Consider the following 24,511-nt stretch of genomic DNA (forward strand, 5'->3'; position numbering starts at 1 on the left):
CAGGTCACGTGTTGATGAAACTAGGATTTAAATCCTAGTTTGTTTGACTTCAGAGCCTGACATTTCTCTTGATGACTATGCAAGTGTAACCTATGCCATCTCCCCATGGATTGAAGCAAAGGAAATCCTGCCCACAAATATCTTTCATATACCAACACAGAAATTCAACTGCAGTACTGTCTACAAAGTACTTAGTAGCTGACTGATTTTAGCATAAAATAATTTATGGCTACTCTAATACAAATTAGAATGTTATACAAGATACCTGCATGCGTGCTGCTGGATAAATGAATTTCACAATCTGCACCTGCAGAGTGAGGCAGGTGAGCCTGTTGGGGAGCGGGGATTAATTGAGAATGTTTCTTTCTTTTCTCCAAGAATGCACACTCACTACCCAGGAATAATGAGAGTTTTATCAGGTTGCAATTGAAGAGGAACAAAGAATCCAAATTAGGCATTGTGCTAACTAGCTGCATTTAGTTACCCAGAGGATATCATTTAGTGCCACAAGATTTCATTCATTCAAAAGAGAGACTGGCAGCTGCTGTGCCACATTGTACTGGTTGCTGAGGGAGTGCTGATGAGCAGTCCAGAGTCCTGCAAGCAGGAAAAGCTTGTCTAATTGAGGGGCCATGGCATGGAGCATGGTGGTCTAAAAGCATGGGGGACCGAAGGGTGTCTCTCTGCAGACAGAAACCCCCAAAAGCTCATGGTGGAAGTGAGTTGGGCCCAGTGGATGAATAGGGGCTCACCAGGCAGAGAGCAGAATAAATAAAGGCCTGCCAGGTAGGAGAAACTATATTTGCAAAGACATGGAGGAATGAAAAGCTTGCATGCTCAAGAAACAGCAGGAAGTTTGGTCTTGCTGGCGCAAAGGGTGAAGGGAGAGAGAGGAGGAGGGTGGTGTGGACTATGTAGCTGACAAGGTCCATAGGTTGGGCTGGAAAGGCCCTGCGCTTGTTTCCAGGAGTGTAGGCTACAGCTTTGGGAAACAGGGGTTGAGCATCAGGCAGTGACGCAGCTCTTCACATGTTTGCCTTGTAAAGATTGGAAGAGGGTAAGGCTGGCAGAAGAGCGACCAGAAAAAAGAGGATTGCAACAGTTAAGACAAGAGCTGATGAAAGGTTGAATTCAGGAAGTAGCAGTGGGGAAGAGGAAGAGTTAAGAGATGGGAGGGAGACTGTTGGCATTGAAACAACAGGGATTGCTCTCAGATCAGATGGGAAGTTTGAGGGGGAGGAAGGTATTAAGGGGGACTCTGAGATTTCTAACTGTGGACAGCCAGATACTTGACTACATAGGAAACACACAAAAAAGCATTGGCAGAAAGAAAAAGAAATACTGAGTTTGAGATGGATGTGGATATATGAAGGGTGTGTGCCTGACTGATTTTTATTTCAGACAGTAGGCAATTGATACATGGTGGTTGAGTTTGCTGGGTTCTAGCTTGAAGAGCCAGTGGGCAGATGTGGTGCCGGAACCCAGGTGGGCATTGAGGGGTAGAGACCAGACGTGGAGGTCCCTAGTATAAGGGTTATAGCTCAAGCCTATAGCTCAAGTCCTATAGTTCAAGCCTATAGCTCAAGTCTATAGCAAGTCCTATAGCTCAAGCCTGTAGCTCAAGTCCCTAATATAGGGATTATAGCTCGAGCCTGTAGCTCAAGTCCTGTAGCTCAAGTCTATAGCTCAAGTCCCTATATATAAGAGGTTACTGATCAAGCCTATAGCTCAAGCCTACAGCTCAAGTCCTATAGTTCAAGCCTATAGCAAGTCCTATAGCTCAACCAGGGGCAGCTACATGGCATGAAGGGGGAGTGGGCTGAGAACTTGCTGGTGGTGAGGAGGCACTCCCATTCTGGAGGAGAGAGCTGGGGAGCGAGACCCGGAAGAATCACGGAGGCAGGCACAAAAACAGGAGAAACAAACAAATTAAAGTCAAGAGAATAGAAAGATTCAAGAAGAGAGTACTGGAAAGTGTCAGATGCCACCAAGAGGTCATGTGGGAGACTTGTAGGATTCCTCATTAGGAACCCAGCAGAGGACCTAGGATTTGAGTCTCAGGAAGGAAGTGAAGGCATCGAAAGGAGGTTGTGGTTGGGATCAAAGGAGGCGACTTACGTGAGAGTGTGGTTATTATTGTCAAAGAGAGGGTACCAAAGTGGGATCCGGTATTAGGACATTCATGTCCTGGAATAATTTTACAACATCCTGTCATCAAATCTTGGAAACTAGGAAGAGATTTTTGTTACCGAAGTTGTTCCTGGCATTTATGCTGATGGCTTGTGGAATCACATGGAAGAAGGGGATTTTGAAGAAATGTGTAGAAGTGTTTGGAGAAAAGGAGAAAGAAACGGTAAATGGATGGGGCAGAGGTGGTAGTGAGGAAGTCAGGTCAGAGGGAAGGGGAGGGTCTGCTTGTCTGCAGTGAGTGTCTGATGTGAGGCACAATGGCCTGGACAGCTCATCACTAAGCAGTCGGCTCTGACGTGAAATGCCCTTGGAGCCATGGTAGTTTTCTGAGAAACAGAGTGATCAAAACAGCATAGTATGTGCAGAATCAGGGTACAAGGCCAGAATGTCAGAAATGACCTCCATGGTCTACACTTGCTTGGGCACAATCTGAAATGGAAATGTCTGTGTGTGTTCTGGTCCCAGCAAACTCCAAAAAGCGCCTTGGCCTGGGTAGCTGACATCACACTCAATTGCACATGCAAATGCAGTAATTACGCCTGAAATATTAGAGGTCAGCTGGAGGCCAGCGGAAGATTTGGTCTCTCTGCTTCCAGATTTTGAAATAGCAGATTATACACAACTCACTGTCTTCCGCCAAGACCTTGTTACACACATTTGTCAGGATCTCATTTTGCAATTTCCATTCCTTTAAAGAGAAATCCTCACACAGTGGTGATTCTGGCTGTTTTTCCCTAAAGTGCAGATCGTCATAAACCCGCACTCTCTCCCGGGGCCTGTCAGCCTCCTGGGCCCTGCGGTGAACACACCATCACTGAGGGAATGCGGGACGCAGACAAGGCCGGGATTTTCTTAGGAGAAACGTTTTGGGAGAGGAAGATATCGTAGAGTCCTGAATATAATATGGCACAACAATTTTATGTATTCCAGACAGGAAAAGTTTTTTGTCAAAACCTCTGACAGTTTAAACTTTAAAGCTTCAGCAAAACTTTTAAACTTTTAAACTTTGAACTTGTTTGAACCTCTCGTGATTTATGAATTATTAAATGTACCACTGAAAATCACAGACTTTAACTAGTAAAGCTTTCTGCTTAAAAGCAACTGAGAAGAGGGTGGCTGTGGGACTGCAGGAGGAGGAGAGGGCTGGGGGTTTTGTCGGAATGGCGCTCCTCCTGGTTGCATAAAAGCCAAATCCAGAAAATATTTAGGAGGCAAAAGACCCAAACCAAGACAGAAACTACGAAAGAGGAGAGACATCAAAAAGTGAAATGGAAACTGTCTGACACTAGTTATGTAGGTGTATCTAAATAAGAGTTGAACTAATTTTATATTTAATATTATATATTATATATTAGTGATAAAATATACATGACATAAAATTTAGCATTTTAGCCACTTTTAAATGGATAGTTCAGTGGCCTTAAGTACATTCACATTGTTGTGCAGCCATCACCACCCTTCATTTCCAGAACTGTTCATCTTCCCAAATGGAAACTGTCCCCATTAAACACCAACTCCCCATTCCCTTCCCTCAGCCCCTAGTAACCACCATTCTTTTTGTCCACATACCTCATATAAGTGGAATTTTGTATATGTATGTAGATACATTCACATAAATATGTATATATATATGCATGACTGAAATTTTATGTGTGTATATATTATATATAATATAAGATAAATATAATGTAATAAAGTTAAAATATATGTATATTATTTGACTATTCCATGTACCTCATATAAATGAAGTTATATCATGAATATATTATTATAGTATATATTATATTAGTAATATAATTATATAAAATATATAAAATAATGTATTATTACATGATTCCATTGATATGAGGTACATAGAATAGTCAAATATACATATATAGTAATATATTACATCTATGTAGTCATATTATATAATATATATTACATATATGATATACAGTATATAATATGATTCAATTTATATGAGGTACATGGAATCGTCAAATAATATATATATTTTAACTTTAAATTCATAGCAACAAGCACAAGGGGGTATTAGGTAAGAAAAGTTCTGAGGTTTTTCATGCCTTTCAGACAGCATTGAACGGTAAACAAAGTGAGTACAGATAGGGACAGAATCTGACAATAATTTATGCTTCCCAGAGGGTGCAGTCCATTTAAATCCCCAGGAGCTCCGAATTGCTCCTGAAGTGTCTGGGTCCTGTGGCCAGCAGAGCAGTCTTGAGAGCTCCAGCGGGCAGGGCTGGGCTTGGCTGGGCTGGGAGGAAAGGGGAGGGGCGCGCAGCTTGCGGCGGGCACACAGCGAGCCCGTGGAGGGTGAGTGCCCTAGGTCCTGACTCCAGCTTGGAGCTCAGGCACGTGTGGGATGGGCCGGCTACTTCAGCTTCCCCAAGGCTCCCAGCACGAGGATTCCATTACTTTCTGTTAGTGTGCGCTCAAGGATTTAGTAACCAGTTCACAGAAAAGCCCCTCACTTCACAGCAGGAAGTGTAAACTCAGCATAAGTCTTGCCAGCCTGCAGGGAGCCGGTTAGGAATTTAGGAATTACCTAAAGTTTCGGAATCCACCTGCCGCGCCCTTTGCACATTTTACCTGGGATGAGGCCTAATGGCCTCTGGGAGGTGCAGCCCAACAGGAGGTCGACAAATTAAGCAGGGATTCGTTTCTTTAAACACTTTCATTGTTACCAAAATGAGAGCGAGCCCTGGAAAGTCTGGGGCGTGGGAAGGTTATGTCCCCTGAGGAAGCAAGGAAGACAGGCGGTGGTTTGAGTGGGTGGGCGCTTCCACGTGGACAGAGGGCCCCTGGGAGGGAGGAGCGAGGGACCCAAAAGGGGAAGGGTGGAGCCCAACCGCGACTGCTTGCTTCACAGTTGAAGGGCTGTCCCTTCCTTTCCCTCTTGGAGACCTCTGTCCTGGTGCCGCTGGTGCAGCTTCGGTTACAGTTGGATCTGTCCAGTCCTTTACCCTGCCTGCATGCACACATGGTCTCAGGGAGTGAATTCCTTGGGCGGCTGCCATGTCTGTGCTGGGACCCTGGCAATAGCCAGAAAGGCAGGAGGAGAACTAGGGGTGGGAGAGGATTGGGGTTCCGCTTCTTTCTTCTGCATCAGATATCAGGACCTGGGCACCACAACGGAGGCCAACTAGCAGCAGGTGGGAGTTGATGCCAAGTCCCAGGATATTGGACTAGAGCTGTGTTAACACCTCCTGCTGAGGTTGAGGCCTGGCAGGGTGAAAGGAGGGGTGGCCCAGCTATGAACTCAAAGTTGGAGGCTCCAGGGTGTGCTTGAGGCCCCTACATTCTGACACCCTCAGGCACCAGCGTTTTCAATGGGAGGAGGATTTCTCTTTTCCTCTTCTTGCAGTGGCATTTGTAATTCTAAGAGAGCTTTTGTTTCATGATGGATCTTTCAAGGATCTTGTATAAAGGCCCGGCACACAAGTCCCTGGGCTTAGCGTGAGTGGCCCCATGGGTGGATGTCCCCAAGATACGTCTGACAATCTATTGCTTAACTCTGTCCCCGCCCCACGAAAGAGGCATCCACAGTTCACCAGTTGCCAGAGAGAGCTGCCACTCGCTCTCCTTCTCTTACCCTGCCAGCCACCAGGGTCATGGAACACTTGAAAGAATAAGAACAAAATAAAAAAAGAGAGCAAGACACCCCAGGAAACTGAATGGAACTTGAGCAGCCTAACATTTAAGTGTGGGACTTGGTTCTGGCTTAGTGTCAACATGGGAAACAACAGGAGCTTCTGAACTGAGAGAAGAGGAGAGAGGGAAGGCAGTCCCAGTGCGGCACAGAGGAAGGCTCGTATGGGGAGCCACAGTGACTTTGCTAGCACAGACTGACTGCTTCCTATGTACTAGAGTGGGTTACGTGCTTTATTTAATCCTTGTCTTTCAATCCTTGAGGAATTCTGGAGCCAGACTGCCTGGGTTTGAATGCTGGTTCCATCACTTACTTCCTGTGGACCATAGACAACTGTCTTAAATACCTGATGATTCAGTTTCTTCAATTGTAAAATGGAGATGATAATGGTACCCAACTCACAGGGTTGTTCCAAAGATTGACTGAGACAGTGTTTGTAAGTATCTTAGAACAGTGCCTGACGCATAGTAAATGCCATGTAAGTACAAGATGGACAGAGAGATAGACAGATAGGCAGACAGACAGACAGGCAGACAGATAATCCCATAAGCATAGATAAAGAAACTGAAGCTTAGAGAAGATGTTAAGTAACTTGCCAGAGGTTTCACAGGTGTTTGCTGTCAGAGCTAAGATTTGAACTTGGCCTGTTCGACAATTTCACTTGTGGTCACCTTAGCAAGTGGGATGGAATATTATGGTTTGGAAATATAATCCATTCCCTGACATGATGGATGATGGTAATGACGATGCTGATGATGATAAATATATTAGCAGCTAAAATGTATCGATTGCTTATATTTTGCTAGGTGCCTTATGTACATTATTGGGTTTAATTCTTCTGTAGCCCCTTCAGTTATATACTATTATCTCCACATACTGAGTTGAATAGTATGCCTCCAAAATTCATGTCCACCTAGAACCTCAAAATGTGACCTGATTTGGAAACAGGATCTTCACAGATGTAATTAGTTGAGATGAGGTCATATGGGATTGGAATGGGCTCTACATCGAATGACTGGTGTCCTTATAGGAAGGCCACTTGAAGACACAGGGACCTTCAGGAAGAATGACAAAATGACAGGTGATGATGGAGACAGAGACTGGAGTGAGGCAGCTGCAAGCCAAGGAATTCTGAAGGTGGCCAGCAACCACCAGAACCTAGGGAGAGGCGAGGTGGCCATTCGTTCCTAGAGTCTTCAGAAGGCACGTGGCCCTGCAGGCAGCTGGATTTTGGACATCTAGTCTCTAGAGCTGTAAGAGAATAAATTCCTGTTATTTGAAGCATGACACATGGGGTTTTATTAGGGGCTTACATACAGTTTATGGTACTTTGTTATGGCAGCCCCGAGGAGCTAATATAGACCAGTTTACAGCTGAGAAATTGAGGCTCAGGGAGATGAAAGAATTTGCCTAAACTCAGCTAGTTAGTGGCGGCAGACCTGGGACTTGAACTTGGGTCTGTCTGACTTCCAGTGTTGTGCTCTGACATCCTCTGGTGAGTGTTGGAGTCGTCAAAGTGTCTGGGTCAGCTTTTAGGCTGGCTGTCTTGCCAAACCCCTATTAACCTCAATAGGAATGGCACCAAGTTCAAGAGGCAGGAGACCCAGCATCAACAAATGAGAAACCTGGGGTTCTATTGGGGGCTCACACACAGGAGAGAGAGTCCAGGGGCAGTGGGCTGGACGAGATACCATCTTACCTACAGTCCAGTGGCGGCAAGCTGGGCAGGAAAACTGCAACCGCTTGCAAACTGCATGCTGTTTATATAGCATGTCACTTAACACCCTCTCCGTAATGACCTCCACCTGGACACTCTCATTTAACCCAAAACTCAGGGCTTCAATCCCCTGTATGGCCCCTGTTACATGGAATGGGCTGAGAGTTCAGATGTTTATTATAGACAGGAATGACTTTCCGGGTTGTCCACACCACGATTTCTTAGCTCAGAACACATGTTCAGGTGCGTCTGCCATACAGGGTCACTGTAAGTTCTTGCTTAAGTTCTTGCTATAAGGTGCGTTTACCCTGCGCTGTCAGATTGTGTACCCTGCCCAGCACTGTCTGGCCCCAGTGCCTTCCTGCAATGGGATGCTGTGGTCCACCGACCATGGGCCACGTGCTGCTCCATGCATCCTGTTGGAAAGTATTTAAAATGGCAGCAACTGGGAAAAGGAATCCACCAAAACCTTTGAAGAGAATTCCTCATTTAAGCAGGTATTAACTTGGGAGGTTTTCTTTAAGTACAAGCGATATAGACAATTATTTCAGAATAATGAACATTTTAGCCCCAGGCAAATTACTTTAGTTTATATCTCTCCAGTGCGCAGAAACAGACTAGTAATGATTTTTGGCTCATAACACTTTAACATCTTTGTATGGCTTTGCTAGCTAGTCTCTATACAGAAATGCATATTATGAGACCCACGAAGCCACCAATCAACCCCAAAACTAAGATACTGACAATAACCCAGAGCAACCTCTATTCCCCTGCCTGTACGCCTTCCCTCCTTGTATATAAATAACCACCTTTTTGAATTTTGTTTTCATTTCTTCTGTGAAATGTGCATATGTGTGTCCACAATGTCCATGCAGTCTATAAGTCTGGCCCTTTCTTCAACTTGACTTTTATGATTCTCCCTCATTCACTGTACACCAGCCACGCTGGGCCTCTTTTCCATTTCTCCAACATGCCAAACACCCTTCCGCCCCAGGGCCCTGGTACTACTCATCCCTATTTCTGGAATGTTCTTCTTCCTGATAATGAGACTCTCTAGTTCACCTCGTTCCAGGACCAATGGTCACTTCTCAGAGTCATTGTCTCTGATTCCGCCATCTAAAACAGCCTTCCCATCATTCCCCATCTCCTCACCTACTTTATTCTTCCTTTTAGCTCTTATCACTGTTGACATTATCTAGTTATGCATTTGATTATTGACTGATCCTCCTACATAACATAAGCTTCAGAAGGGCAGGGATTTTTTTCTCTGTTTTGTTCGTTTCTATAGCTCTAGTGCCAGACTTATAGTAGGTGCCCAATAAATCAACTCATCTCTTCCAATAAACCAGCATCTCTCTTGTAGCTCCTGTATGTCAGGCAATGTGCTAAGATGCAAAGCTGGTTACAGACCTATCTTCACTCTTCAGGTATTTGTAGTTTAGTGAAAACACTGAAATGTAAGCAATAATTCAGCAGTGTGACCTGGGTATGCATAAGTTGCTCGAAGAGTTATGGTGGTGAAGGACGACTTGGGGGAGATGCCATTTGAACTGAGCCTCAGTGGATGCATAGACTGAAGTCCAGGAGACATAAGTAAGAGGTAGCCTCGTAGGAAGAGAGAATAAACATGGGAAAAGACATGGAGGTGATGGCGAGTATGAGGATGGCATGTATGGGAGAGGAGAGAAATGAGGCTGGAGAGGAAGGCAGAGGCCAGATCAGGCAAGGCTGGGGTTGCGGCACTGTGTAGTATGAACATTCTCCTGCTTAGACCTGGGGAAGCACTGGGGGTCATGCAAGTAGAGGAACAGCAGGACCAAGTTTGCATTTTGGACAGTTGCTCTGGTGAACCCCTATTAACCCCAGTAGGGAAGACACCATGTTCAAGAGACTAAAGAGGAGACCCAGAGCCAGCACATGAGACATGGGGTTTCATTAAGGGCTTACATAGAGGGGAGTGGTCCAGTGGTGGCAAGCTGGACAGGAGAACCACCTGACGTACAGAAACAGTCCAGTGGCAGAGGGCTGAACCACATAATCCGCTTTCCTATAGTCCAATGGTGGCAGGCTGGCAGGAAAATGGCAGCCTCTGCAAAAGGCATGCGGTTTACATAGCATTTTCACTTAACACCATCCCCCTAACAACCTGGCAACCTTCATTTAACCCAAAACTCAGGACCCCAATCCCAATCCATTGCACAGGCAAGGTGCTCAGATGTTCCTCATAGACAAGGAACAAATCTCAGGTTGGCCCCTCCCAGATTCCCTGGCTTGGAACACACATTCAGGTGCATCTGCCACCCTGGGTCATTCTAAAAGTGTGCCTAAATTATTGCTATTAGCTGAGTTTACCCCACACCAGTTCACTGTCTGCTGCAGTGTGGAGGATGGGCTGGAAGAGGTGGAGGCTGAGGTAGGGAGAATGCCCGCTGGCTGTTGCATGCAGTAACCGGGGTGAGAGCTGAGGCCACCAGGATGCATACAAGGTGCTATCAATCGAAGTGGTGGACTTTGATGGAGATGAGGAGATTGGAGAGGATGCTGAAAAGATAGCTATGGATGTGCTGAGTTTTGGGTCTCCATGGGAAACACAGGGTCACCCAGTAGGCAGACGGTAGCTACTCTGCTTCATTGCTCTCAGGCAGAGCCTGTGCATATGAGCTTTCATGAAGGCTCTTTGATAATGAGGACTTCACAATTATGACTTAGTTTTCATTGGGAAACCTTTCAAGGATGCCATCATTAGAGCTTACATCTGAAGGAATGACAGTCACACACTAAAATTTAGACTTTCAATCCATTTGGAACAGACTGCTGTGTGACCTCAGTCATTCTCTTTAACCTCCCAGAAGTCCATGTCCAGGAGAAGGTGGGACTACAGGAACTACCATGTAAGATTTTGTTCATTAGTAAGATTTTATGCCTCACAGGCCGCTTCCTCAGGTGGTGGAGATAGAATGAGTGACAGGGTTTGCCATCAGACATTCAGGAATCTTAGGGGCGACTGCAACTCCATTTATTCATTCTGGCTTGGTAACGGGTGGGTTGTGGTCTCATTAGGTCAAAGGATGCATTCAGTCCATTCCCTGGGTATCTGTAGGCATCAGACACTCTGTGGTTTCCATTTTTACATTGTCCCACACTCTTGCCCGTCATTCCTGTCCCCCCAGCAGGCCTGGTTGCAGACCCCCTATTAGAGACAAAGGCACAACTTGTAGAGAAATGAGGGAAGTCGTGAAGTGTGTAACTGACCAGGGTACTGCCGGAAGGGCGCCGTGTGCCAGATTAAGTTTCTTAGCTGGGTCTGTTAGGTCATTTGATAGCTCACTTAGCTCTTGGGTGCCCTTGCTTTTTGTGTAATCATACTTCTTTTTAGAAGAGACCCAAACATAGGCCTAATCCTGTAGCATTTTTACACACACAGGGGCTTTTGTTTCAAGGCCTTCTCATGCAAATCATAGCTTTGAAGCAGTTAAACAAATCTCCTTGCAACCCACAGAGGCCCATGCCTGTCTCCACAAAGAGAGCAAGAGCCCAGGTAAAACCTAAAGGAAATGTTTTTTGTTTTGTTTCTGGTTTTTTTTTTTTTTTTTTTTGGCAGGGGTGCAGGGTGGATTCTGGTCAGGCTTTCCTTGCCAGGTGGATTTAAACTTCAGCTCAATCACACATGATTTAAACTTCAGCTCATATCCCAAGCAGGACTAACACTGGGGGTTGGTGATAGGAGGAGATGAGATTGGGAAATGGAGGTAGTTAGAGAGAGAGGAACTTTGTTCAATATCGTCACTTTTTGTGGGAAAGGAGTAAGTGGGGGAAAATGCATCCTCAGCTGATCCACAGAGAGGACCAACTGTCTTCCCTCCTGATTACTGACATTTTCATCCATGGGTAAACACAGAAAAGGAAACAAAAGCAGAAAGGTTTCTTGTCAGCAATTCCAGTAAGATGTTTCTCCACCCAGAGACGAGCCTAGAGCCAGCACACTTCAAAGAAAATACAATCGCCTGTCAGCTGCAGAATTTCTCTTGGTCCAAGGTAAAATATTGCATGGAATGATGAGGCAAAAGTGTGGGAAGGAGAAGGTGATAACATTAAGCCAAGGGAACAAAAGAGACAAGGAGTGATACTCCAGCAGGGAGACAAGCTCTGGGACTATTTTGGCCTGAACCTAAGGTAAAAATGACATAAGAGGCAAGCGGGTGTCTTCTGGCCAAGAGATCAAAGCTGCTGCATTTGGAATGTTGTCATGATCCATTTGTAAAAGGCAGCCATCCTCCAAATGATATGCAGTAACCAGTGAGTATGTTTGCAAAAAGGACTTGGGTGGAAATAATCAAAATCCATGAATGTATTGCAGCAATTATTCTTTTCCCTGGGAGATCAATAATGGATGGGGCAAGGATTGAAGCCAAGAGGATCTAAGGATCATAGGAAATGAGTCCCCAGGGCTTTCCAATGGAACCCTAGAGTGTTATATTTTTGGACATGGCTACAGTATTTGGAAAGGTAGTTCTTACTAATACAGTTCTGTCCATGTAGAGCTCACAGATCAAAGGATGGAAGATAGGGGGTTCATGCCAAAAAAGTAGTCTATCAAATGCTTTATTAAGCATGGAAAAATGAGCTTTGGCAAGGATATACTCTCACATGTGCAGAAAAAGTGATCAAGGTAAAGAAGCCAGTAGAAATCTCTAGAAGCCAGAACTGTGAACATTTTTCAACTGAGATGAAAGGAAAGAACAGACAACCATAATCAGGAGACATTTTGGGCAATGAAGGATTATGACATGAGGCCATTTCCTCAGGGAAAGTTGGTTGTGGTTTGGGAAGTTTGGGCTTTGGAGCTGATGATGGATTTGGAACAACTAATGCCTGGTGGCAGCCCCTCAATTAGGGAACAACACAGGAATCTGTGGGAAGGGCTGGGTTCCCAAGAAGGCGTTTCAACACTTGTCTAATAACCTCGTCTCTGGTTTTTTGAGCAGCCCTAAACAACTTGTTCCTGAAATCTAAGTAATGGATTTCTGGGTGTCACCTCTTTGGGTTAGGGAAGTTAAACTGATTTCAGTTGCATTGTTAAAATCTTAGGTGTGTCTGAATAACAGCTGTGCTGGTGCCTACTGGAGGACAGAAACATGGCAAAGAGTAAGGGGAAGTGATGGTATAGAATGTGTAAGGTGGGAATTCAGGAAACAATAACAGCAAAAGTGATTTGAGAAACAAAGCCAAAGGAAAAGGTGAGTAAAAAGAAAAGAAGGAAGTCCCATCTTCTACAGGGCAAATACCCTGGTTATTTAGCACGGTGCATAAGGCCCTCTTGGTCTGCATTTGCTGCCTGCTGCCTCTAGTGTTGCTGCATCATCCCCTTAGTACAAGACAATCTGTAGTTCCCCAAATGGACGATTGGAGGCAGGGTTTAATCTGGCCCCAATGATCTCCACTTCCCAGTAGCCACATCACTGTAGAATCCCCTCTCCTGAGTGTGGGCTGGCCCAGCAACTTGCTTCTAACTGATGGAGAATGACAAGTGATGGGATGTCACTTCCCGTAATTAACTTACAGGAGACTGTAGCTTCTGTCTTGCTAGTGGATGCTCTCTGTTGCCTTCCTGTTTTGTGTGCTTTGATGAAGCAAGTGGCTGTGTTGGAGAGGTCCACTTGGCAAGGGGATGAAAGTGGCCTTTGGCCAACAGCCAGCAAGGAACTAAGGCCCTTTATCCAACAACCCCTGAAGAACTGAAATCTTCTAACAACCACATGAGCTTGGAAATGGATCCCCGCCTTGACCCTTCAGATGCAACCCCAGCCCTGGCCAGCGCCTCGATTGCCACCTTGTGAGAGATCCTGAAGGATGGATCCAGCTAAGCCATGACCAGGTGGCTGCCCCAAGACACTGTGGGATCATAACTGTGTGTTGTTTTAAGCCACTCCATTTGTGAGTAATGTGTTAGGTAGTAATAGGTATTAATGAAGAGTTCTTGAAATTTCATGGTCCATGCCTTTGCTGTGGTCTTTCTGATTCTTTGGAAAGCCCTTTCCCTCCTTCTCCTTGCCAGCTTGGTCAACCTCTACTCATCAGGACGTGGTTCAAGCGTGATGTCTTCAGAGAGGTCAGCCCTACTTTCCCCATAATCTGCCTTTACCTGGACTTGAATTATCCTTTCTTTGTCCCAACCGGAACTTGCATAGATTTTATCACAGCACATAAGCCTATAATGCAATTTTCTCTTTTCCTATCAATCTCCTTAAACATTGGAAGCAAATAGCTCCCCACTTTCCTGGAAGGTAAAAATGTTTTCACTGTGATAGACTTTTCAGAAACACATGAAATCAGCTTTGCTAATCATGAAAGAGACAGATATTCCATTTGTTCTGTGACAGGGTAAAGACGGCATGTTTTCATCGGGAAAGCAACGAAATGCTCAGCACTCCTGTAGCCAACTCAGCACTCCTTGCTCCCTGCATTTTGGTTAGTGTTTTTATTTTTCATTTATTTTTATTTTTTAGAGTCAAAATTTCACTCTGTCACCCAGGCTGGAGTGTAGTGGACCACCATGGCTCACTGCAGCCTTAACCTTCTAAGCTCAAGCCATCCTCCCACCTCAGTCTCCTGAGTAGCTGGGACTACAGGCATGTGCCACCATGCCTGGCTAATTTAATTTTTTTTTTTTGTAGAGATGGGGTCTCACTATGTTGCCCAGGCTTGTCTCAAACTCCTGGCCTCAAGGAACCCTCCTGCTTCAGCCACCCAAAGCACTAGGATTACAGGTGTGAGCCACTGTGCCTGGTGAATTTTGGTGAGTTTACTCCTATGCTCAGCTCCCTATTGGGTACTGAGCATGCACCTTGACAAGAGTGGCACTCATCTCTAGACACCTGGAACCCTATGTTTAGCACATAGTACAGTCATTAGTAAATGCTAATTAGGGATGAAGGCATGAAAAAATGAAGGAAATGATTGAATGAATGTATAATGAAAAAAGACATGTGGCTCAATTTGGGGCTTCTTGGTGCTGGGAGGCGGGAGGAAGGGTCCTGCAGATTTCCTGTAGCCCAGACTCAAGGCATATACTTAGAGCTGGTCAGGGATTGATGCGAGCAATTCCAGGGTAAGGCCCATGCAGGAGTTCCTGGGGTACAGGGAGGATAAGGGGTTAAGGAGCAATGGAAAGGGCCTAGCCAAGGCTGGAGGTGAGTGGCAATGGGGGCTGGGAGGGAGGCAGACAGACAAGGGAGGTACCCCGGCCCCATAGTCTTTTGGAGAGAACCAGACAGAGACAGAAAGAGGAGAGACAGCAGGGGCATCTGGAGGGAGATTCGGTACACACAGGTGGGCCCCACCCATTAGATAATGCAGGATGATGGTCTTGGGACACAGCTCAGCACCTTGAGCTTTCCTTGCACTTTGTAAAGCTATTGTGTGCCCCTGGCTTTACATTCTTTGTGATTCCATGTGCTAGAAATTATTTGTTTGTTTACGGCTCACTGTTTCTACAACATCTGTCTGGTTTAACATTGCAGCCTGAGTGTTCAGCAGCACGGGGGGCCCACTGCTTGGTCTACACCCAAAGGAAAGGGAATCCCTGTTTGGAGGGATGTCTGCACCCCGGGCTCATGGCAGCACTGTTCACCACAGTTAAGGCGTGGAAGCAATCTAAGTTCCATCAACAGATGAATGGATAAAGAAGAATGTATAATACACAATGGAGCACTCTTCAGCCATAAAAAAAGAAAGACATTCTGTCATTTGTGACAATGTGAGTGAACCTGGGAGATATCATATTAAGTGAAATAAGCCAGGCACAGAAAGACAAATACCATGTGATCTCACTTATATGCAGAAACTAAAAAAATTGAATTCATAGAAGCAGAGGGTAAAATGGGTAAAATGATGGCTACTAGGGACTGGGGGAGGGAGATGTTGGTCAAAGGGCATACAATTTCAGTTAGACAGGAGGAGTGAGTTCAAGAGGTCTATTGTGCAACATGATGATTATAGTTAATGAATTATATACTTGAAAATTGCCAAGAGAGTAGATTTTAAGTGTTGTTACCAAGAAAAGTAAGTATTTGAGGTAGTGGATATGTTAATTAGCTTAGCATAGCCATTATACAACATATATATATTTCAAAACATGTTGAATGCAATAAATTATACAATTTTTGTTTGTCAATTAAAAAATTAATAAATTTAAAAAGTGAAAATGAAACCCAAGTGCTCTTGTATTCAGAGCATTGGATGGAGGTAGCACTGGAAAAGAGAAAATAAAGTACAGCCTGGCCCTGAGGGGCCCTTTCTGGGGGAGCATAGCCCCAATCCATTTTTTTTTTGTCCTGGGAAGGCAGAACTCCCTGGCAGGAACGCCTTGCTTTCCTGTGCATTCCACAAGCTCTGACAATCATCTGATAAGCACCAAGCCTTTCACTGAAACGGGATACTAGGACAGGGCACTATGAGCTTCCTGACCCTCAGGAGCTCACAGTCTGCTCGGTGGGAGAGTGGGAGGGTGAGGAGGGCCGATGCCCGCAGAGAGCAGGGTCAGATAGACAATTCTGGGCTGGATCCATCTGTGCTTTAGAGAGGGCCGTGCCAAGCCTGCCAACTTGGGCTGCAGGGCGTTGTCAGGGAAAACTTCCTGGAGAAGTTGGCCCCAGGGTCAGGCCTGAGGAACAAAGACGAGCTAGAGAGGGAGTGGAGAGGACTGGGGAGTGGAAGCAGCAAAGGAGGCCCGCGGGGTCCCCAAGGGCTGGGCGCAGGCAGTCAGCAGGACAGATCGAGCCTAGCTCCCCTGTCTCAGTGGGGACTCTGGCAAGGAAGAATGGTGGTGGGCGCTTTGCTGAGCCTGGGGCTGGAAAGAGCGTGGAGCAACCTGCAGGGGCTTCAGGTGCAAAGGGAGGAGGGCCTGAGCTGAGGGACTGGGCTGTGGAGGAACGGGGGTGATGGGGGAGGCTTCTCTTTGGGGCCTGTGAGCAGGTGGAAGGGGAGCATTTCATGTCCCGGCCTGAGACAGGACTGGCTGTGCACCCAGTCCAGAGACAGGATCAAACTTCACCTAATCCCAGGCCAGGGCTCCTCAGGGTTCTGAGTGGGCACTGGGCAGTCTGGCTCTTGACCTGAAATGACTTAATGCCCGGGGTGCTAAAGGACATTTCAAAGCATTGGCCTTTCAGAGTCGAGGGGACCTTGGCCCTGCCACTGATGACATGATGCTTGTCATGAGAAGTGACTGGCCCTGGTCGGTGCCTTCTGTGGGGAATGCCCACTGTGCTCCTTGTGTCCTTGTGTGAGGTCATCTCAGTCCCAGGGAGAGATGAGCCCTCATATCCGTTGTCGCTCTAGACACAATGGACTGAGTGCCTCGTTCCAGAATAGGCTGGGATGTCAGCCCCATAAAAAGCAAGCTGTAGGCTTGAGGCCAGGGCCCAGCCAGAGTTGCCCTGGGATTCTTGAGCACTGAGCCTCCCTGGGTGGGGTGAAAGGAAGTTCTCAAAGGGCAACCAACTTGCTCTAATCATAGATAACTCACCTGCTCACCGCTGTCCCATTGACCCTCGCTGGCCTGCAGCACCATGACCCTGTGGTCTATGGAAGTGGGGACAGGTGTCTCCACGGTTAGATCAGGCCCACCCAGGTACCTCAGGAGAGTCCTTATCTCAAGGCCCTTCAACTCATCTTCACAGTCTCTCTGGGGTTTAGAATCTTCGGGGGTTATTATTCTGAAACAAAGGGTATGTACATAACTGTTGTTCAGAATTATGAGGTGTTCAAATAAAGAACCATGGCAGTGTCGAGGAGACAGAGGCCACTTTAGGCTGTGAGGAGGCAGTGGGGCAGGCAGAGGAAAGAAGGACCCACCAGGTCTGTTGGCCATTTTTGACCATAAAGCTTTTTTAAAGAGGATGAGCAGACAGTGCAGGGCAGGAACAGATAGGACACAGACGTTAACTTCCCAATTTATACGGATGTAAAAGACCTTTGCTTAGCCACTCTTAGTGTCACCTCACTCATGGAGCTCTTCACGGGCTCCAGGCAGAATCTTTTGGTTTTCAGCCTGAGGAGCTGTGGTCTGATGGGATGACTCTCAGCTCTCGGTGAGCACCGTTTTGAAATCGGGTGGACTTCTCGATTGTCTCTGCTAACTGGAGATTTTCTGGGGTCACATCAGGAAACTCTCCTGGATTGCCTGCTCCTCCTGCCCCTCCAAACAGGGATCTTTCTTAATTCTATGTTCATAAACAGTATCATCTATCTATCTATCTATCTATCTATCTATCTATCTATCTATCTATCTATCGATCTATCTATCTATCTATCTACCTACCTATCATCGATCTACCTATCCAGCCAGGGATCTTTCTTAATTCTATGTTCATGAACAGTATCTATCCATCATCTATCTATCTATCTATCTATCTATCTATCTATCTATCTATCTATCTATCATCTATCTATCTATCATCGATCTATGTATCCATCCATCCATTACCTAACATTGATTTCTTTTACCACCACTCAGGCCCTTACCTAATCACATTTTCTGAGCTTACTTGCTTCCTAGGAATCTCTAAAATTTCTAAAAATCTAAAGTCTAAATTTCTAAAAGTCTAAAATTTCTAAAGTCTGTTTCAATTTTTGCCAACTTTCCCTGACTCAGAAGATATGAATTCCCTTACTACAGACAAATTTGGGAAGGGACCATTTCTTTCCACCCCAGGGTTCTTGAGCACATCTTCCAGGGAGTCTCAGAGAAACTTATCACTTCTCCAGAGTTGTTCACGAATGTCAGATCTAGAATGAGGAGCCGAGTTCCTCGGCTCTTATGCATCTATAAGCATGCATTTCCTCAACATTCTGCAGTGCTCACCCACTGCTCCTGAACCAGGGGACACACACACACACACACACACACCCCTCTTCAAAGAAAACTGCAACCGATAAAAGTTTCATTTAGCAACACAGAGAATGTCACAAGGTCCTACATGATTAAATGCCCAATGGTTGGTGCAGACAGAAATTGAGAGGAGGAAGAGATGCTACTAGTGGAGTCAGCCTGGGAGGAAGGACATCATGCAGAAGGGAGAGAGAAAACAGTGATGAAACTGGAGCAATTGCATAATTTGGCTGGTGCCAGGGAGATGCATATATCACAGCTCTTCAACACAGGACTCAAACCTCCAGGGACAACTTTGAATTTGATCTGCAGCCTCCAGAGCTTGGGGGCACCTCCCAGGGGATGCAGCTACATAAGTGGTGAACTCTACCCCTCAGCTGGCCATCCAGGGACACGTGCGTTGGTGGACCACATGAGACCCTTTGGAAAGCCCCAACTGGTTGCCAGATTGCCTGAGAATTCCAACTCCTACTCTAATATTCAGAGCTGCTACTCGTGATGATAGTGGTGTATCCCTTTTGATGTTAAGTGCATACCAACCCCTTCCTAAGAGTTCCTTCCCTGCTCCTTCCTGCGGTTTCTGTTTCCTCCCTGAGGCTGGGGCACCAGTACCTGCCCACACCATCAGCACAAGTGTCGCTTCCTTGCCCAGATGAAAGGGAGTCTGCTTCTGTCTTTTAGTTTAAGAACAGAAATGGGTTGCTATTTTTAGCTTTGCATGGGAAAATCCAAGGGAGCATGGAGAAAATGGATCAGCCAAAAATCTTTTCTGGGGCAGCTGCCATCTCAGCTGATACGGAGCAAAAGAGGAGAGAAGGGAGGTAGAGATGTCTCAGTCACTCCATTAAACACTGCAAGGCCCTCCCTAGAGCACCCTGGTCATTAGGGAAAGTGTGGAACTGAATCGTTCTTGGTAAGGCAGACATTCTTTGCCTGCTATAGGCAATGAGGAAGGACAAGAAAGGCAGAGATGAGAGATGTGTTGTTCTCCGAAAACAGTGAATCCAATCAGCAAGGGGTTTAGAGATGGGTGGCCTGTAAATGGGCTCAAGGGAGGATGGGAGGTGGCCCAGGGGAGGGGTCCAGCTACAGGTGATAAAAAGAAGCCCGATCAGACAGATAGAAGGTTTGGGGACGGCGGACTGGAGGCAGGCCAAGCAATCTGTCCCCATCAAAAAGCAAAGGGAGTAGGTAGAGCCCAGAGAGAGGCACAGAGACAGGGTGGGGATGGGAAGAGGAGAGCCAAGGAGGTGCTCTGTGTGTTAGGTAGTGGGGGTCCCAGAGCCTGCAGGTGGGAACTGTCTCCAGCTATTGGGATGAAATAGGGGGCAACTTTAAGCCTTAGAGGAAAGGGTAAAGCAGGGTAGGCACTGCCAGAAGAAATCACGTGCCAGGCTATTGATTTGGTCTTGGAGAGGCAGCATGACTTATTAGAGTGTGAGCTTTTAGGCAGACCTGGGATCAGATTCCTATTATGATGCTTATTAGCCAAGTGAGCTTGAGCAAATTGCTGAGCCCCTCTCTACCTCAGCTTGCCCATCCATATCTTGCAGGATGAGGGCAGTTGTCTTCAAATGGCTTTACCAGAATTAGACTTATGGAGAGCGTTGTGCTCTGTGGGAAAGCCGTGTTGTCCTGTGCTGACACCCCAAGACACTGGTGGCAGGGGACGGTAGGGTCTGTGCAGGGTGCATTGTGTCCTCTCTTCTTGATCCTTCAAATATTCAAGGCTTCTAAATGATTTGGTGTGAAGGAATCTTTTGTGATCACCAGAGGAAGGGCTCAGGGCTGTGTCAGGATTGACTTTGGACAAAGAGGCAGTAGCTACACATGAACGGAGGCAGGGCACATCCGGCTTCCAAGTTACAGGCAACAAAGGGATGAATGATAGCAGCCTCTTCGAGGAGCATTGTGAGGAGAGGTGGGCCTAGTGCCCTCAGTCAAGTGCCTGGCATGACGTTGGCACTAAGTAAATCAGAGTTACTCACTAGCCACGGAAGCCGACCCACAGGAGTTAGAGGGAAATCCACTGTCTAGCTTCTAGGAGGGGCTCTGGGCACTCCCACAAAGAATGAAGTGGAAGCCAACATAGGGACCTAGGGCTAGGTGGGGTGAGTCAGTTCCAGGACCACCCCATGCTGAGTCTGACCAACCCCAGCCCAGGACCAGGCTGTGTGTAGAGCGAGGGGCATGGCTTTGCCACCTGCAACAGCATGTGGGCACATATGCTGCTTCTAATCTTTCTTGAATTTGATGCCAGATTAGGAAAAAAAATGATGACTACTTTATTGGATGCCAGATTGGGAAAAAAATTATAACTACCCGAAAATGATTTAAATGTTCATGTATTAAAACCAAACATATGGGATTAAATAGACATTTAATCCCTCAGAAATTTCTAGTTGTTTCTCATTGGAGGGACACCGGGGCAAAGTTTTATTTTTCCTTTTTGTTTATTTAAAGCCCTTATTTTCAAGTTTTTAATTAAACTTTCTCATTTCTTTTAATGGGGCAATGTAGCAATGTGAAATATTGAAATGTAAACCTAAGGTTGAAGGTCACAAAGAATAATGTGCAAATGATTTCATACGATTCCCAGCACGATTAACTGCAGAAAGCCACCCTGCAGCAGGCTGGGGTTTCTCCTCTCCACTTGGAAACTTTGGAAACTTTTTCCTTTGATAAATACCTGCCACAGGAAATTAGACTTACTGATCTTTTACAACTTTATCTTTTAAAAAATGTAAATAGACACACCCCAAAGATAATTTTCTCCCTCCAAGTGCATTTGGAGAGCCTGCTGCATTCTTGTGAAAGCTGGAACTGTATCCCATGCCATCCTTTCCCTGACACGTTCTGTCCCTGAGTGAGGTTATCTTCCTCCCAGCATGCAGTGAGGCCACAGGATGACAGTCACAAGCATCAGGCTTTGAATTCATGGGGTTGGCGATGGGCTCCTTCTTGAATGTGAAAAATTAAACATCTCTTTTTTATTAGAAATCTCCCGTCAGGGTTGGAACTTTTCCGAGTGTATGCCCTTAACTCTGAGGAGCCCGGCTATGATGGAAATAGTGTGTGTGTGAATGGCTGGGCTGAAGTGTGACAGGTGTTACTGCTTCCAGCGCAATGCTTATTGTTGTCATGAGCTTTGGGAACCCTGTCTGGCATAGGTGGGCTTCCCCAGATGGAGACTCTGACACAGGGACAGTCACACAGATTATTTTTCTATGAGCGCTCCCATGAAAGACCAGCAGACATGAGCAACATGAGACAGGCCAGGGAAGGGGCCCAGCAAGGGGGTGACATGAAGCAAAGTCCTGCAGCAGAGCTCCGAGAACACGGGAGGTCATGCATCCCTGTCATCAGCTCTTGGGTAGGGGATGGAGAATTTAATCCTCCCCTGGGGGGCTGCAAATTCCCAGGCCCATCCTGTGTGCAGATACAGTGGGCTCTGGCATCTGCGGGCAGCCTCCTACTGAGACAGCCCTGCCAGCTGTGGGGACAGATGGCATTGGGAAATGGCCACTAGAAGCAGGTGCTCAGTGACGGCCACCCCTTCCCAAAAGGGAGACAGCTGGGCCTCTGTGTGACTCTCATGTCTCTTCATGTCTCCAGAAGTGTCTCATTTGTTTCAAGATATGAGCAAACACTACTTCAACTTACAGACAGAAGAAGAAATTGCTGACACCAAGTAGTAGCCAGCTCCACTGGAATCTGCTATCTTGTTGTTAAAAGAGCGTTCAAGGCCGGGCAGAGTGGCTCATGTCTGTAAACCCAGCACTTTGGGAGGCCGAGGTAGGCGGATCACTTGAGGTCAGGAGTTCAAGACCAGCCTGGCCATCATGGTGAAACACTGTCTCTGCTAAAAATACAAAAATTAGCCGGGCGTGGTGGAGGGCACCTGTAATCCCAGCTACTTGGGAGGCTGAGGCAGGAGAATGGCTTGAACCCAGGAGGTGAAGGTACGTGCCACTGCACTCCAGCCTGGGCAACAGAGCAAGACTTTGTCTCAAAAAAATAATAAATAAAATAAAATTTTAAAAAATAAAAAATAAAGAGAGTTCAAGATGGCTTGGGCTGGCTAGGTTTCCTCTCTCCTTCTTCAAGGAAGTTCAACCAAATTGGGATGCACTGACTCTGCCCTGGTTCCAGGGAGTGGCTTGCAGATGTTTCTGGCAGCGCTCACTGCCTGTCACCAGGGGTTCTCTCTCATGGGCATTCTCTCTTCCCTTGCTCTCTCACAGTCTTCTCCTCTGCCCTTCCTCCTCTGTAAGCGTGGCATTCCAGCTTCTTCCTGATCCATTCCTGCTTACCCCTCTGCCTTCATTCCACACCACTCCAGGCGCATTTGATGAATGCAGCATACCTGTATAAGCACCTACTTTGTGCCTGCCACTGCTTCTGGCACAGAGATACAGAGGCAAGCAATGTGAATACTATTCCTGCTTCCACAGAGCTTGGGGGCCAGGGTGGAATACAAACAAATAAACAGGTGGTGACAAGGTAGTGTGATAAGTGTCAGGTACCCATGTACAGGGTGCTATGGGATCCAGTAAATGGAATGCCACCTGGACTTGGTGGGCCAGGGATGCTTCCCAGAGGAAGGAACATTTCCTTAGGGACCTGGAAAGTGAGTTGACATGAGCCAGATGAGGGTGGGAGGGTGGGCAGAGTGTTCCAGACAGCATATGCCAAGGCTGAGGCATGAAAGGAAGAGTTCCATATGGTGAGAAGACAGAAGATGTGCTGGGAAGAGGTAGAGAAGGGGCTGGAGGCATAGGCTGAGGCTGGACCCCACAGGGCCTTGGAAGCCAGCTCAGCAAGGCTGCAGAGCCACTAGCAGACCTTCGTAGGCCGACAGGCTTCCTAACCTCTGGGCCTTATCCAGGGATGGGGTCCCTCCAGTTCCAGTGCCCTTGAAATGGCAGGTGACCCACATGCTGTAGTGTGTATCACACCACACTCTGAATGCCTGTTTGCTTGCTTGTCTCTCCCATCTGTTCAGTGGGTAAGTTGAGGGCAGGGCTAACTTTCATGCCCAGCATCGAGCACAGGGCCTGGCTCGACCTTGCCAAGGAGGCCACTGGCCTTCCTGGGAGACTGGGGTTTGGGGCCAGCTGCAGACTGGCTGACAAGGAAAGCAATAGGCAGAGAGTGGAGAAGCAGAGAGGGACAGAATATTGAGAGAGAGTGAAGAAGTAGAAAAAGGAAAGGAAATGGAAAATTGCCCTCAGCATTTTGGGCTTCTTAAAGGAAGAGAATAAAAGTATAATTCTTAATTTCTCTCTCTTTCTAATCATCTCTTCCCCCCTCCCCCCCACCCCCGCCTCTCTCTTTCTTTCATTCAGCTGGATCTCACTATGTTGCCCATGCTGGGCTGGAACTCCTGGGCTCCAGTGATCCTCCTGCCTCAGCCTCCTGAGTGCTGGGATTAGAGGCTGAGCCACTGCACCCAGCTTAAAAGTGCCATTCTTACTACAGCTGGAAATGAACCACAGCAAATCACCTTCAAAACAAAAGGACACCGAAGATAAGTCAGTGCATAAAAGAACCACAGGCTGAGCCAAGGTAAGAGGCCCTTTAGTGGAGGGCTGAGTAATGGTGGCGACTTGGGCCTCTGCCCATCAGTTAAGAGCACGACTCCTGTGGCTCCTTCAAGCAATCAGGATGGTAAGAACCCACTGCAGAACTGCGGTTTGCTTTTACGGTTTTAATTAAATTAAATTAACTATAATAACCAGGGCTTCTGTGTGTTTCACTTTCCAAATCAAAATGGCCTATTGTAGCTGTTGGGCACAATGTTGCTGAGCTGAAAATCTAAGTTGCGTGTCTTGGTGCTTTTTTTTTCTTCCTTTACTAGAAGTGCAGGCTGATCTTTTGAGAGCTGAATTACAGTAATAGGAATGGAAATGAGTTACTGATGGCAGCTCTGAATCCCTAATACTGTCACTTCTTCCCATCTGTGCGCCCGAGGCATTGGCCGTCATTCTGGGTAAAATGCAGGGCTAGAGCTCCAGCTAGGAGTCAGGAGACCTGAGCTTGAAACCCAGCTGTCTCCTTT

The 24,511-nt window shown here is 46.6% G+C and overlaps 1 long non-coding RNA gene across 1 annotated transcript in view; it reads right to left on the reverse strand.

Annotated features, from left to right (window-relative positions):
* LOC129528205 (uncharacterized) overlaps positions 1-17,254 on the reverse strand; it is a 39,240-nt gene extending 21,986 nt beyond the window's left edge. The window contains exon 1 of the long non-coding RNA XR_008673419.2: positions 17,086-17,254. This is a non-coding gene — a long non-coding RNA (uncharacterized lncRNA). The remainder of the gene's footprint in view (positions 1-17,085) is intronic.
* Between the last annotated feature and the right edge of the window lie 7,257 nt (positions 17,255-24,511).

This window comes from Gorilla gorilla, chromosome 17 (genome assembly GCF_029281585.2).
Source record: "Gorilla gorilla gorilla isolate KB3781 chromosome 17, NHGRI_mGorGor1-v2.1_pri, whole genome shotgun sequence".
NCBI classification, from domain to species: Eukaryota; Metazoa; Chordata; class Mammalia; order Primates; family Hominidae; genus Gorilla; species Gorilla gorilla.